This window comes from Pan paniscus, chromosome 22, assembly GCF_029289425.2.
Source record: "Pan paniscus chromosome 22, NHGRI_mPanPan1-v2.0_pri, whole genome shotgun sequence".
In the NCBI taxonomy this organism is placed as follows: domain Eukaryota; kingdom Metazoa; phylum Chordata; class Mammalia; order Primates; family Hominidae; genus Pan; species Pan paniscus.
In genome coordinates, this window is record NC_073271.2 from 29,583,351 (window position 1) to 29,599,223 (window position 15,873).

General features: G+C 46.4%; 1 protein-coding gene across 9 annotated transcripts in view; it reads right to left on the bottom strand.

Annotated features, from left to right (window-relative positions):
• TMEM50B (transmembrane protein 50B) overlaps positions 1 to 14,554 on the bottom strand; it is a 57,627-nt gene extending 43,073 nt beyond the window's left edge. For 7 of the 9 annotated variants that reach the window (XM_055105252.2, XM_063601304.1, XM_063601307.1 and 4 more), the window contains exon 1: positions 14,296 to 14,497. The gene's annotated coding sequence lies outside the window, so the exon portion shown is untranslated. Of the gene's footprint in view, positions 1 to 13,566; positions 13,949 to 14,295 lie in introns of those variants that run through there. The other 2 variants (XM_034947939.3, XM_055105253.2) reach the window with 2 other exon arrangements.
• Between the last annotated feature and the right edge of the window lie 1,319 nt (positions 14,555 to 15,873).

Genomic DNA, 15,873 nt, shown 5'->3' on the forward strand with positions numbered 1-15,873 from the left:
AAAGAAAAAATATAGGCAATAAAAAGTATATGAGACTCGAACAGACAATTCATGACCAATAAGCACTGAAAAAGATGTTCAACATCATTAGTCAACAGGGAAATGCAAATTAATGAAAGATATCTCACACCTACTATAACAGCTAAACTTAAAAAGATTGACAATGCCAAATGTCAGTGAGGATGCAGAACAAATAAAATTCTCACAACACGTTTCTGATGGCAGTTTTATAAGGTTAAAAATAAATCTCCCTAACACTCAGTAATTTCATTCCTAGGTGTTTACCCAAGGGAAGTAAAAACATCAACACATACAAAAAGGTTTGTACAGGAAAGCTTATAGCAGTTTTATTCATAATAGTGCAAAACAGAAACAACCTAAATGTTCATCAACAGAAGATGGTAAAACAAATTATGTCTGTTCACACAATGGAATACTAAGCAATAGAAAAAATATGAACCAATACATATTTTAAATATCATATAAAAAATCTCAAAAACATGACTTGAGTAAAAGAAGGCAGATACAAAAGAGTATATACTATATGACTCCATTTAAACGAACTTTAAGAAGAGGTAAAACTAATCAATAGTCACAAAAATCAAAACAGTGGCTACCTACAAGGGGAGAGGACCGACTAGAAGGAACTTTTTGGGGTGAATGGAAATATTCAATATCTTGACTGGGATAGTGGTTATGCAAGTAAATACACTTATCAAGTCACTGAAGTGTACACTTAAGATCTGTCTGTACAGATCTTAAAATTTTAAATTTTTTATCATTTAGCTATGCTTTAGTTACACTAAAGTATTATTCTGAATGCAATATGAACACATTTTATCAAGATATTCTACAGACAAGTTAATGAATTATTATAAAAGATTAAGTAGTGACTGGTTAAAAGCAAGTATGGGCCGGGCACGGTGGCTCATGCCTGTAATCCCAGTACTTTGGGGGGCTGAGGTGGGTGGATCATGAGGTCAGGAGTTCAAGACCAGCCTGGCCAAGATGGTAAAATCCTGTCTCTACTAAAAATACAAAAATCAGCCAGGCGTGGTGGCAGATGCCTGTAATCCCAGCTACTTGGGAGGCTGAGGCAGGAGAATCACTTGAACCCAGGCAGCAGAGGTTGCAATGAACCAAGATCACACCACTGCACTCCAGCCTGGGTGACAGAGTGAGACTCCGTCTCCAAAAAAAAAAAAAAGCATGGGGAAAGTCACCATGAATTTAAGGCAACGCTTGAAGGTTAAAAAAAATTCATTTCCCACATAAAATTCATTTCCCATATATTAATCTATTATAAATTATTATATAAGCAGAAAAGAGGTAGGTATTTCCACACACAGATTTATAAAACAAGTCATAATCTCCTCCCAACTAGGGCTTAAATTGGGTCAGAGATGGGGTGGGACAAAGGAACACGAAAACAAATTTATACAAATAATGACTATGAAGGAAATGCATAGGATCCTAAGAGAATAAAGGGGAAGCTTATTTCAGAATGAGTGGTCAGGGAAAGCCTCTTTGAAGAGGTAAAGTTTGCTAAAATTAAAAAAAAACCTACTGAAATTTAAAAGCTGAGTAAAGTTAATTAGATTAAATAGAAGTAAAAAGAGTAGAGCAGAGAGAGGGAAAAATATACACAAAGCCCCTAAATCCCTTAGTACCAGCAAGGAAGAATTAGCTGGTACCTAGGAGAATCAGGATAAAGAAAGAAAGTAAAGGGGGCAGGGCTCAGTGGCTCATGTCTGTAATCCTAGCACTTTGGGAGGCCAAGGTGGGCAGATCATTTGAGGTCAGGAGTTCGAGGCCAGCCTGGCCAACATGGTGAAACCCTGGCTCTACTAAAAATACAAAAATTAGCCGGGCATGGTGGCGGGCGCCTGTAATCCCAGCTATTCAGGAGTCAGATGCAGGAAAATCACTTGAACCCAGGAGGTGGAGGTTGCAGTGAGCTGAGATCACACCACTGCATTGCCCAAGCTGGTCCCTAACTTCTGGCCCCAAGTGATTCTCCCATTTCAGCCCCCCTAGAGTAGCTGGGATTACAGGTGCAAGCCATGGTGCCCTAACAGAAATATGTTTAGAAGAGTTATAGAACACTATTTGCCAGAAAGAGTCAAGGAAAGATCAATAAATTAAAAGGAAATAAAATATGGCCGGGCATGGTGGCTCATGCCTGTAATCCCAGCACTTTGGGAGGCCATGGCGGGCAGATCACTTGAGGTCAGGAGTTCAAGACCACCCTGGCCAACATGGTGAAACCCTGTCTCTACTAAAAACACAAAAATTAGCCGACATGGTGGCACATGCCCGTAGTCCCAGCTACTGAGGAGGCTGAGGCAGAAGAATTGCTTGAACCTGGGAGGCAGAGGTTGCAGTGAGCCAAGATTGCGCCATTGCACTCCAGCCTGGGCAACAAGAGCGAAACTGTCTCAAAAAAAAGAGGATTTCTTCCAAGAACAGGAAATGAAACGTAGCTTTACCAGTACAACCCTGAAGACAAGGCACAAGCAAAGCAATGGCTACCAGACCAAGGCGGAAGAATCACTTGTGGCCAGGAGTGCAAGACCACATCTCTACAAAAAATGTAAAAACTTAGCCAGGTATGGTGGTGCAAACCTGTAGTCTTAGCTACTTGAGGAGAGGCTGAGGTGGTAGGATCACCTGAGCCTAGGCATCTGAGACTGCAGTGAGTTATGACTGCACCACTGTACTCCAGAATGGATGCAGAGCAAGATCCTGTCTCTAAAAAAATTAAAAATAAATAAATTATTAAAAATAAAGCAATGGCTACCAAGAGGTAGAAGTGGTCTAGTCAAAGCAAAAGCAGATTGGTCTGGCAAGGCAAAATGGCTCATGCCTATTATCCCAACACTTTGGGAGGCCAAAGTGAAATGATCGCTTGAGGCAAGGAGTTTGAGACCAGCCTGGGCAAAACAGGCAGACCTTGTCTCTACAAAGAAAAAATATATATATAATAAAATGAAATGAAAATTAAAGCGGACTGGTCAAGAGGAAAGGTCATGCATGGCAACAGTTTTTTTTTAATGCTCCAGGCATTTTGCTGGTTGACTTTCCACCGGACCAAAAAACAATAACATCTGTTTACTATGAGAGTATTTTGAGAAAGCCAAAGCTTTAGCAGAAAAACACCCCAGAAAGCTTCGCCAAAGAGTCCTCCCCCACAAACAACAACGCTCCTGCTCATTTCTCTCATCAAACAAAGGCAATTTTACAAGAGTTCCAATGGGAAATCATTAGGCATCCACCCTAACCGTCCTGATCTGGCTCCTCTGACTTCTTTTTGTTTCCTAACCTTCAAACATCTTTAAAAGGCACCCATTTTTCTTCAGTTAATAATGTAACAAAGACTGCACTGACATGGTTAAACTCCCAGGACCCTCAGTTCTTTAGGGATGGGCTAAATGGCTGCTATCACTGCTTACAAAAGTGTCTTGAACTTGATGGAGCTTACACTGAGAAACACAGTTTATATTTTTTACTTGTGCTTTTTAATTCCATTTTTACAGACTTTCTGAAGTCCCCTGATATATTCCAAAATAACTAGAAAAGAGGACTTGAAATGTTCAAAACACACAGAAATGATAAATACTTGAGGTGATGGAGACTCTAAATACCCTATTTATTACACGTGCTATGCACATAACAAAATATCTTATGTACCCCATAACTATGTACAAATATTATGTATTAATCATAAAAAAGAAACATTGAGAGACTGAAAAATACCCTTTGGAATTTAAAAACATGATGGTAGAAACTCTTAAATTCCAAATAGAAGGGTTGGGGAATAAAAGTTAAGAAAATAGAGGCCGGCTGGCCCGGCGCGGTGGCTCACGCCTGTAATCCCAGCACTTTGGGAGGCCGAGGCAGGCAGATCATGAAGGCAGGAGATCGAGACCATCCTGGCTAACACGGTGAAACCCCGTCTCTACTAAAAATGCAAAAAATTAGCCGGGCGTGGTGGCGGGTGCCTGTAGTCCCAGCTACTCGGGAGGCTGAGGCAGGAGAATGGCGTGAACCTGGGAGGTGCAGCTTGCAGTGAGCTGAGATCGCGCCACTGCACTCCAGCCTGGGCGACAGAGCAAGACTCCGTCTCAAGAAAAAAAAAAAAAGAAAGAAAGAAAAAAGAAAATAGAGGCCGGCTGCGGTGGCTCACTCCCGTAATCCCAGCACTTTAAGAGGCAGAGGTGGGCGGATCACCTGAGGTCAGGAGTTCGAAACCAGCCTGGCCAACATGGTGAAACCCCGTCTCCACTAAAAAGTACAAAAATTAGCTGCGAGTGGTGGCAGGCAACTGCATCCCAGCTACTCAGGAGGCTGAGGCTGGAGAATCACTTGAACCCGGGAGACAGAGGTTGCAGTGAGCTGAGATCGCGCCACTTCACTCCAGCCTGGGTGACAACAGCGAGACTCCATCTCAAAAAAAAAAAAAGAAAAAAAAGAAAGAAAAGAAAAGAAAAGAAAATAGAGCAACGCTCAGCATAGTGGCTCCTGTCTATAATCCCAGTACTTTGAGAAGCTTTTAAGCAGGAGGAGGCTTTGAGGTCAGGAGTTCTGAGACCAGTCTGGGGAACACAGTGAGACTTTGTTTCTATAAAAACTTAAAATAAATAAATAAATAAATAAATAAATAAAATTGCCCAGGCATGGTGACATATGCCTCTAGTCCCAGCTACTTGGGAGGCTGAGGCTGAAGGATCACTTAAGCCTAAAAGGTCAAGGTTGCAGTGAGCCATGATCATGCCACTGCACTCCAGCCTGGGTGAGAGAGCAAGACCCTGTCTCAAAAATAAAAAAAAAGAAAAGAAAAGAAAAGAAAAAGAAAATACAAAAATAGAGCAAAAAAATAGATAGAAAACAGATAAGAAATTAGAAGACCAGGGCCAGGCACAGTGGCTCACGCCTGTAATCCCAGGACTTTGGGAGGCCCAGGCAGGCAGATCACCTGAGGTCAGGAGTTAGAGACCAGCCTGATCAACATAGAGAAACTCCATCTCTACTAAAAATACAAAATTAGCCCTGAGTGGTGGCGCATGCCTGTAATCCCAGCTACTTGGGAGGCTGAGGCAGGAGAATCACTTGAACCCAGGAGGCGGAGGTTGCAGTGAGCTGAGATCTCACCACTGCACTCCACCCTGGGCGATACAGCGAGACTCTGTCTCCAAAAAAAGAAAGAAGTTAAAAGACCAGTATAAAAGATTCACATATAAATAACAGGTATTTCAGAAAGGAACTACACAGGAAATAGAAGAGAAAAAAGAATCAACAAAATATTTCAAGAAAATTTCCCCAGAATAAAAGTTCTCGTATTTCCGGATTTAAAGTACCCATTGAATATTTAACTAATGGAGTAAAAAAAGACCCACACTTCATTTTAAATTTCAAAACACTGAGGTCAAAGTGTAGATTCTATAAGTTTGCAGAGAGGAAAAAAACCAGGTCACATACAAAGGAGCAGGAATTATAATAGCTTTTGGAATTTGTGCGTGTGTGTGTGAGAGAGAGAGAGAGACAGGGTCTCGCTCTGTCACCCAGGCTGGAGTACAGTGGCATGATCACAGCTTACTGCAGCCTCTACCTGCTAGGCTCAAGTGATCCTCCCACCTCAGCCCCCAGGAAAAGCTGGGACTATAAGCACATACTACCACGCCCAGCTAATTTTTTTATAGAGATGGGATTTTGCCACATTGCCCAGGCTGGTCTTGAACTTCTGGACATAAGCAATCCACCCACTGCAGCCTCCCAAAGTGCTGGGATTACAGGCGTGAGACACCACACCTGGCCCTCAGCTTGGAATTCTTAACAGTAGAACTACAAGCAAGATGACAATGGGGCAGTAAGTTCAAAACTCTGTAGGAAAATTATTTCCAACTAAAAGATTTTTACCAGCCAAAATATCAATCAAGTATGAGGATAGCACCAAAACATATTCAGAAGCATTTTGAGAGGCCAAGGCAGGTGGATCACTTGAAGCCAGGAGTTCAAGACCAGCCTGGCCAACATGGCGAAACCCCGTCTCTATTTAAACAACAACAAAAAAATATTCAGACACGCAAGGTCTCCAAAAAAGTAACTCTTCTTCTAAAAATGTAACTCTTCTTGTCAAGAAGCTACTGGAGTTTGAGCTTCACCAGGGAGAGTAAATTAATAAAAGAGAATACAGGACACAGGAAAGATCCTGCACAGAAGAGCTAAAAAGAATCCAGCTGTGCCCCAGAAGCAGCAGATAATCAGGCCAGACTGAAGCAGTGTAACTCAGGAGATAATGTCCTGGCTGCTACAGCAGTTTTTTGTGGGGGATTTTGTGCCTTTATACAAAACAATCTTTTAATAAATCCACTGGAATATAGCAGCTTTTGAAGCTGAGGACTGAATGCTCCAGGAACTTGGCCCAGAGCCTATCTGTACTCAGTGGGGCTTGGCTTGATCTTGAGCATATGCTGATGCAGTTCCTGCTCTCCTTGCAAGGCGTGCAGCCTTCGTCAGCAGAGGACACTCACTTCCCCCACAGAGAGGTTCTGCTTTCACCTACCCTGTTAACTACAGGTAGGCCATGGTGAGCTAAGAAGCAGAAAATGCAGAGGAGCCCACTCCTTCTGACCTTATTTTTGTTGTCTTTCCATTACTTGGTCCACTAGAACCTTCCAGATACCCTGACTGAGGTGACTCCCCTTTCCTAGGACTCATAACACAGCCCACAAACTTCCTCAGAAAGGCCCCCTGTAAACAGGCAAGGGATGTGAAGCCATTCTGTTCAGCTCATCTTTTCCTAAAAACCTTCATCTAAGTGGCTGTCCTTTCCTTAGTGAAGTTTGATGTCATAATTATAAAATGAGGCCGGGCATGGTGGCTCATGCCTCTTATCCCAACTTTGGGAGGCCAAGGCAGGTGGATCATGAGGTCAGGATTTCGAGACCAGCCTGGCCAACATAGTGAAACCCCATCTCTACTAAAAATACAAAAATTAGCCAGCTACTCAGGAGGCTGAGGAAGGAGAATTGCTTGAATCTGGGAGGCAGAGGTTGCGGTGAGCCAAGATCACGCCACTGCACTCCAGCCTGGGTGACAGAGCAAGACTCTGTCTCAGAAAAATAAATAAAATGAAATTTCAATCCCAAATTTAGAAAGTTCTAGCACTGGCTGGGTGCGGTGGCTCATGCCTGTAATCCCAGCACTTTGGGAGGCCAAGGTGGACAGATTACTTGAGGTCAGGAGTTCAAGACCAGCCCGGCCAACATGGTGAAACCCCATTTCTACTAAAAATACAAAAATTAGCCGGGCGTGGTGGCGCACGCCTGAAACCTTAGCTACTCGGGAGACTGAAGCAGGAGAATAACTTGAACCTGGAAGGCAGAGGTTGCAGTGAGCCAAGATGGCACCACTGCACTCCAGCTGGGCAACAGAGCGATACTCCGTCTCAAGAAAAAAAAAAAGCTCGGGCTGGGCACGATGGCTCATGCCTGTAATCCCAGCACTTTGGGAGGCTGAGATGGACGGATCACGAGGTCAGGAGATTGAGACCATCCTGGCTAACACAGTGAAACCCCATCTCTTCTAAAAATACAAAAAAATAGCCGGGTGTGATGGCGGGCGCCTGTAGTTCCAGCTACTTGGGAGGCTGAGGCAGGAGAATGGCGAGAACCTGGGAGGCAGAGCTTGCGGTGAGTGGAGATCTTGCCACTGTACTCCAGGCTGGGTGACAGAGCCAGACTCCGTCTCAAAAAAAAAAAAAAAAAAAAAAAAAGAAAGCTCTAGCATTTTCTAATAAGTATGTCTGGACTTCATCTACACTCTCAGGGACAGAACTTTGTTATTATAGTTTATTTAATGAACAGCCCACTGTTAATAAAGATGCAGACAGTTTATAGCCCTCTGAGGTTTAACTGCAGAAATTAATGAGGTGTTTTGATTTTATAGCCTGGTAAGAAAATCAATCCCAAAGATATTATGATTGTGTTGCCCTGTGGAACATTAACCAATCAAACTAACTTAGCCATAATACTGAGACATTTCTTTCCCTACAAATTACATAAATATCAATTCCTTATATCCTCTTAAAACCAGCTCTTTGGCCAGGCATGGTGGCTCACGCCTGTAATCCCAGCACTTTGGGAGGCCAAGGTGGGCAGATCACCTAAGGTCAGGAGTTCGAGACCAGCCTGTGTTGGCCAGGCTGGTGAAACCCCATCTCTACTTAAAATACAAAAATTAGCCGGGCATGGTGGCAGGCGCCTATAATCCTAGCTACTCAGGAGTCTGAGGCAGAACTGCTTGAGCCCGGGAGGAGGAGGTTGCAGTGAGCTGAGACCATGCCACTGTACCCCGGCCTGGGCAACAGAGCCAGACTCCATCTCAAAACAAAACAAAACAAAAACACAGCTCTTTGAAGTACTCTCAATAATAGTAAAACAAAACTGAAACACGCTCCCTATCTATCTGCATGAGAATTGTGTTTGTAACACTATTCATTCAAAACTAAGGTGGCTCACCACTGTAATCCCAGCACTTTGTGAGGCCAAGGTGGGTGGATCACCTGAGGTCAGGAATTCAAGACCAGCCTGGCCAACCTGGAGAAACCCCATCCCTACTAAAAATAAAAAAACTAGCCGGGCATAATGGCGGTCACCTGTAATCCTAGCTACTTGGGAGGCTGAGGCAGGAGAACCACTTGAACCCAGAAGGCGGAGGCAGCAGTGAGCCGAGATTGTGCCACTGCACTCCAGCCTGGGTAACAGAGCAAGACTCTGTCTCCAAAAAAAAAAAAAAACCCACTAAGTATACTGTTTAGGATATAGGAGTGTGTGTGCAAATTTATGTATATATTTGTAAACATGCACATATGTATAAATGTATATGTATGTGAATTTATGTATACATGCATAAAGCTTATTTTAAAAAGCAAGAGGCCGGGCGCGGTGGCTCACGCCTGTAATCCCAGCACTTTGGGAGGCCAAGGCAGGTGGATCATGAGGTCAGGAGATCGAGACCATCCTGGCTAACACGGTGAAACCCTGTCTCTACTAAAAAAAATAAAAATAAAAATAATAAAGAAAGCCAGGCGTGGTGGCACATGCCTGTAGTCCCAGCTACTCAGGAAGCTGAGGCAGGAGAATGGCATGATCCCAGGAGGCGGAGCTTGCAGTGAGCTGAGATCGTGCCACTGCACTCCAGCCTGGGAGACAGCGAGACTCCATCTCAAAAAATAAAAATAAAAATAAAAATAAATAAATAAATAAAATAAAATAAAATAAAAAAGCAAGAGAAAGATAAACACAAACAAATCAGGACAGAGGCTACCTCTGGAAGAAAAAAATGCAAACATTTTGTTTCCCCACCACCACCACCCCCAAGACAGAGTCTCTCTCTGTCACCCAGGATGGAGTGCAGTGGCGTGATCTGAGCTCACTGCAACCTCCACCTCCCAGGTTCAAGCAATTCTCCTGCCTCAGCCTCCCAAGTAGCTGAGATTACAGGTGCCCACCACCACGACCGGCTAATTTTTATATTTTTGGTAGAGACAGGGTTTCACATGTTGGCCAGGCTGGTCTCCAACGCCCAGTCTTCAGTGATCTGCCTGTCTCAGCCTCCCAAGATGCTGGCATTACAGGTGTTGAGCCACTGCGGCTGGCCAAACATTTTGTTTCTTAATCTGGTAGTGGATACAAAATTATCATTGCAATAGTATTCTTTAAATTATACATGTTTTATATGCTTTTTTGTACCTGAGATAAAATTTGCAATGAAAGAAATTATTACTACTTTTTTTGGGGAGATGGAGTCTCGCTCTGTCGCCCAGGCTGGAGTGCAGTGGCACGATCTTGGCTCACTGTAACCCCCGCCTCCTGGATTCAAGCAGTTATCTGCCCCCACCTCCCAAGTAGCTGGGATTACAGGCGCCCATCACCAGGCCCGGCTACTTTTTTGTATTTTTAGTAGAGACAGGGTTTCACCATCTTGGCCAGGCTGGTCTTGAACTCCTGACCTCGTGATCCACCCACTTTGGCCTCCCAAAGTGCTGGGAATACAGGCGTGAGCCACCGCGCCCAGGAAGAAATTACTTTTAAAAAAGAACAAGCAGCTGGGCGCGGTGGCTTACTCCTGTAATCCCAGCACTTTGGGAGGCCAAGGTGGGCAGATCATGAGGTCAGGAGAACAAGACAATCCTGGCTAACACGTTGAAACCCCATCTCTAATAAAAATACAAAAAATTAGCTGGGCGTGGTGGCACGCACCTGTAGTCCCAGCTACTCGGGAGGCTGAGGCAGGAGAATCACTTAAACCCAGGAGGTGGAGGTTGCAGTGAGCCGAGATCTCGCCACTGCACTCCGGCCTGGGCAACAGAGCCCCCTCTAATCTGAAGGACCTCTCTTATCACTTCTGCCAACCCAATTAAATGAGGCAATATAACCTTAAGGTCAACACCACTTCGTGGTAAGAAGAGTAATAAATCCGCTATTATTTAATACAGTCTTCAAAATTTTCTGTTCCAGCCTCTAAATATAAAAGAATATATACAGCCAGACACAGTGGCTCATGCCTGTAAACCCAAGACTTTGGGAGGCCTAGGTGGGTGGATCCCCTGAGATCGGGAGTTCAATACCAGCCTGACAAAACCCCGTCTCTACTAAGAATACAAAATTAGCCAGGGTGGTGGCGCATGTCTGTAATCCCAGCTACTCAGGAGGCTGAGGCAGGAGAATTGCTTGAACCTGGGAGATGGAGGTTGCAGTGAGCCAAGATCACGCCATTGCACTCCAGCCTGGGCAACAAGAGCAAAACTCCGTCTCAAAAAATAATAATAAATAAATAAATAAAAATAAAAAGAATACATGGAATCTTAGAAATGCATTTAATTCAAATAGACTTAGCTACTGCTTTTAAATTATAAAATCTTTTAAGTTATAACATCAGGCGTGGTGGCTCACACCTGTAATCCCTGCACTTTGGGAAGCCGAGGCCAGCTGATCACGAGGTCAGGAGATTGAGACCATCCTGGCTAAAACGATGAAACCCCGTCTCTACTAAAAACACAAAAAATTAGCTGGGCGTGGTGGAGGGTGCCTGTAGTCCCAGCTTCTCGGGAGGCTGAGGCAGGAGAATGGTGTGAACCCGGGAGGTGGAGCTTGCAGTGATCCGAGATCGCACCACTGCACTCCAGCCTGGGTGACAGAGTGAGACTCCATCTCAAAAAAAAAAAAAAAAAAAAAAACTTTAAGTTTAAAAAGATTCCTTGTGAAATAAAATTATATCAAAGTACAATTATCTGTTTATATTATCTACCTGAAACTTACCCTACAACGACAAAAAGATTTTCATAAAGCAAAGCTTTTAATGGCTAAAACCCAGAAACAGTCAAAATGTCCATCAATAAGGAACCAAAAAATGTATATTAGGGTACATCCAAACAACGGTATACCATGCAACATTCTGAAAATGAGGCAGGTTGGCTGGGCAGGATGGCTCACACCTGTAATCCCAGCACTTTGAGAGGCTGAGGCAGGTGGATGGCTTGAGTTCAGGAATTCAAGACCAGCCTGGGCAATATGAGAAACCCGTCTCTACAAAAATTACAAAAATTAGGCATGGTAGCACTCGCCTATAGTCTCAGCTTCTCAGGAGGCTGAGGTGGGAGGATCGTTTGAGCCCAAGGCTGCAGCAAGCCGTGAGGGAACCACTGCACTCCAGCCTGGGCAACACAGTGAGACCCGGTCTCCAAAGTGAGGGGTGGGGTTGGGAGGAAATGAGGTAGGTCTCCACGTGCTTATGAAGGAAATGTGTCCTTATATTATCATCAGTTGCCGAGCAATATTATAGTATAATACCCTCCTAGGGAATGGAATTGAGGATGTAAAGAGTGAACAAACAAGGAATCCTAACTTGACATACCTCTGCGCTGTCTGAATTTTACTTGATATTCTTCTGTCATGTTTAAATGTTTTAAACAACCTGAATGTTACTTTAATCATTTAAAAAGTAAAACGGGCTAGGTACGGTGGCTCACGTCTGTAATCCCAGCACTTTGGGAGGCCGAGGCGGGGGGGTTACCTGAGGTCAGGAGTTCGAGTCTCTACTAAAAATACAAAAATTAGCTGGGCGTGGCGGCGGGCGCCTGTAATCCCAGCTTACTTGGGAGGCTGAGACAAGAGAATCGTTTAAACCTGGGAGGCGGAGGTTGCAGTGAGCCACGATCGCGCCATTGCACTCCAGCCTGGGCAACAAGAGCAAAACTCGGCCTCAAAAATTATATATATATATACATAAGTTAAAAATAAACTTTAGGCCGGGCACAGTGGCTCACGCCTGTAATCCCAGCACTTTGGGAGGCTGAGGCAGGTGGATCACGAGGTCAGGAGATCGAGACCATCCTGGCTAACACGGTGAAAACCCGTCTTTACTAAAAATACAAAAAATTAGCCGGGCGTGGTGGTGGGCGCCTGTAGTCCCAACTACTAGGGAGGCTGAGGCAGGAGAATGGTGTGAACCCAGGACGTGGAGCTTGCAGTGAGCCGAGATCTTGCCACTGCACTCCAGCCTGGGAGACAGAGCAAGACTCCGTCTCAAAAAAATAAATAAATAAATAAATTTAAAAATAATAATAATACACTTTAAAAGGCCAGGCGCGGTGCCCACACCTGTAATCCCAGTACTTTCAGAGACCGAGGCAAGCGGATCACTTGAGGTCAGGAGTTCAAGACCAGCCTGGCCAACATGGTGAAACTCTCTCTCTACTAAGAATATAAAAATTAGCCAGGCATGGTGGCAGGCGCCTGTGATCCCAGCTACTCGGGAGGCTGAGGCTGTAAAATCCCTTTAACCCTAGAGGTGCAGGCTGAAGTGAGCAGAGATAGGGCCACTGTACTTGCAGCCTGGTCAACGAGGGAGACTCTGTCTCAAAAAAAACAGAAAAGGAAAATGAGGATAAAATACGATAAATTCTTTACCTTGGCCCCCAGAAGTGAATTCAGAATTCAGAAAAGACTAGCCAGTGTAAGGCTGCTGTAACCCTAGTTGACAGAGAGGAGGGATTGGGATGGTGAGTGGGAAGGCTGTGTCTCCGGAAGAAGAAATATACGTCCCCACCTCACTCTAATTAAACCTGCTTTTCCAGCGCGATAAATATTCAAGATAACTTTTGGTTTGCATTTCAATAACAAAGTCTTGCATCACTATCTTCAGTTTAAAAAAAAAATGTTTAATGTTTGCTCTACGTTTGAAATGCATGCAGGTTTAAAAGACAAGAAACAAAATGATGAAAAAGTGTGACGGGCCTGAGAGTTCAGAGCCTCTGAAGTGTCAAGGGATCCACAGTGCAGGTAGGATGAAGAGTCTGAGAAGGGAGATGGGATCCTCCGAAAAGAGAAAATCGGGTCTTACAGCGCGATGTAAGACGATGCGGATGCCACTTCCCTCCCACCCCGTCCCGTCCGAGGCCTCCGCCCCCTGCCCCTCCGCACCCCCCGACCCAGGCACGCGCAGCGGGGAGCAGCCCAGCCCAGCCCGTCTCACTGCTTTGGTTTTGAAAGGTCATGTATTTACCTTAGAATTTCAGCACCTTCCAACTTACTGTTTTAAGTACCTTTAACCAGCCTATTGGCTAAAAACCGAAACGGTCCTACCCGCGACTACCACTGCTCCAGTGACAATGCTCTGCTGCTACTTATTTAACGGAGCTCAAGGTTTATAATTCTCGAAAGAATGTTGTTCCCCTTCCCTTTCCCCTCCCGCCTCTGTACTTGACTCTCGTAAGAATGAAATCAGAAAAGTGCAGAAAACACAGGCTCCTAGCAATGGTTCGGGGCAAACGGGAGGGGCGAAGAAGGGCTGGAGCCGCCCCGGGGCCCTCGCTCCGGCCTCGGGAGGGCGTCGCGGCCGCAGCAGGGCGTCCCGAAAACCGTCGCCTCCGTGCCCGCCGCGCGAGAAGGTGAAAGGCACGAGATGGAGCCTCTCCAGCCCTCCCCAGGAACGCAACCTGACGGCGTGACAGCGCGGCAGGGCAGCCTCCCCGGGCTGCTTGCGGGTCGCGGCGGCGCCACGGTCACGGTCGGCCCGAAGGGACGCGGGCAGGGGCAAGAAGGGGCGGCGGGGGCTCCGCGGGCCCGAGTCTGCAGGCCGGCACCGAACGCAGGGAAAACCCGGCTGGACGGCCCCACAGCCCTCAGAAGGCCGGGCCGGACAGGGCCCGACGAGGGCGCCTCCTTACGCGCGGGCGGCGGGCGCGAGCCCTCTACGGTTGCCTGGCGCCGGAGACCCACAGACAGGACTCACCCAGCTTCCTCAAACGCCCACGCCGACTTTAGGCGCGCGCGCAGGAAGGAGACTGCTGCGCCACAACCCTGCCGGCGTCCCGCGGCTCCACCTCAGCCTCAGCCCCGGGAGCCCGGAGCTGGAAGCCGACGCGAGGATAGAGCGCCGGTGAGGCGGGGCGAGGCGCCGTGTGCACCGCAGCGACCAATCGGAGCGCAGCAAGTGGCCGGCCGGGGGCGGGGCGGGACGCGAGGGGGCGGGGAGAGGGCGTTGGCTGGGCGCAGCGGGACGCCGGGCGCTCCTCGCGACCAATCGGCGTGCAGCAAGTGGCCGGCCGGGGGCAGGGCGAGCTCCGAGGGACTGGGTGGGCTGCTCTGCGGGCCTCCCGGAGCCGGAGTCCAGACCCAGCTATCTACGGTTCCGGACAGAGCGGGACGGGCCTCTCCTGTCCCCTGCCGGTGGGCGGCCGCCGCCGGGCTCCCACTGCTGCGTTTCTGCACGCTGATTTGAAGTGCAGTACCGTGAGATTACGTGCGCACGGAGCTCGAGACCCGGGGGACCAGGGTCTCCCTTCGCCTATGGCCGATCAGTCTTGTCTGTCTGCGAGCTGCCCAGAGTAGGGAAGGTGCTCCGGGAGGGTTCTCGGGAACGGAGGGTCTTTAGAGATGCCTTTTTCTAATCCCCTCAATTCAGAAATGGAGCCCCAGAAAGTTGAAGTTAGTAAACCAGGGCTACCCAGCGAGTGCTGGTTACCCGAGGTGATCCTCACAATACGACTAGTCTTCTGATTTCGCTCGGCGCTCTCCCGTCTATTCACGTAGATTTTTGTCTTCTTTTTTTTCTTCTTCTTCTTTCTTATAGTCAGATATCTTTCAGCCTCTTGGATTTTCAACATAACTTTAACAGCGTTTGGAAGCCCCGTCTAAATTTCCTACAGAAATGCCTATAACCATTTAGTTGTTCGGGGGAAAGTCGAGCTTTGTTTTTTGGGTGGTTTGTTTGTTTGTTTGTTTTGAGACAGAGTCTTGCTCTGTTGTTCAGGGTGGAGTGCAGTGGTGTGATCTTGGCTCACTGCAGCCTCTTACCTCCCACGCTCAATCGATCCTCCCACCTCAGCCTTCCGAGTAGCTGGGATTACAGGTGCGCACCACCATGCTTGGCTAATTTGTGTATTTTTAGTAGAGACGGGATTTCACCTGGCTGATCTTGAACTCCTGACCTCAGGTGATCCACCCGCCTCTGCCTCCCAAAATGCTGGGATTACAAGCGTGGGCCGTGCCCAGCCAAGTAGAGTTATTATCAGTGGAAATCTAAAAAGCATTTTACTTGAGGCATAATGAAGTAAAAGGTTTTGTATCATGGAATTATCACCAAAAATGCCATCCTGGATAATCTTCTCCTGTAGCTCTTATACATGGGCTAGGATCTAGGTGTTCAATAAATATGTGCTGAATAATTTACTTTTGAAATATGTCACAATGCTGGCATTCCACCAGAAGAGAGGATACAGAAGGGAACACTCTCCTCTCTTTAAGAACCTTTTGAAAGGGGCGGGGGTTGCATGTACCATTTTTGTTTTCATTCTGCTAGTAAAATAGT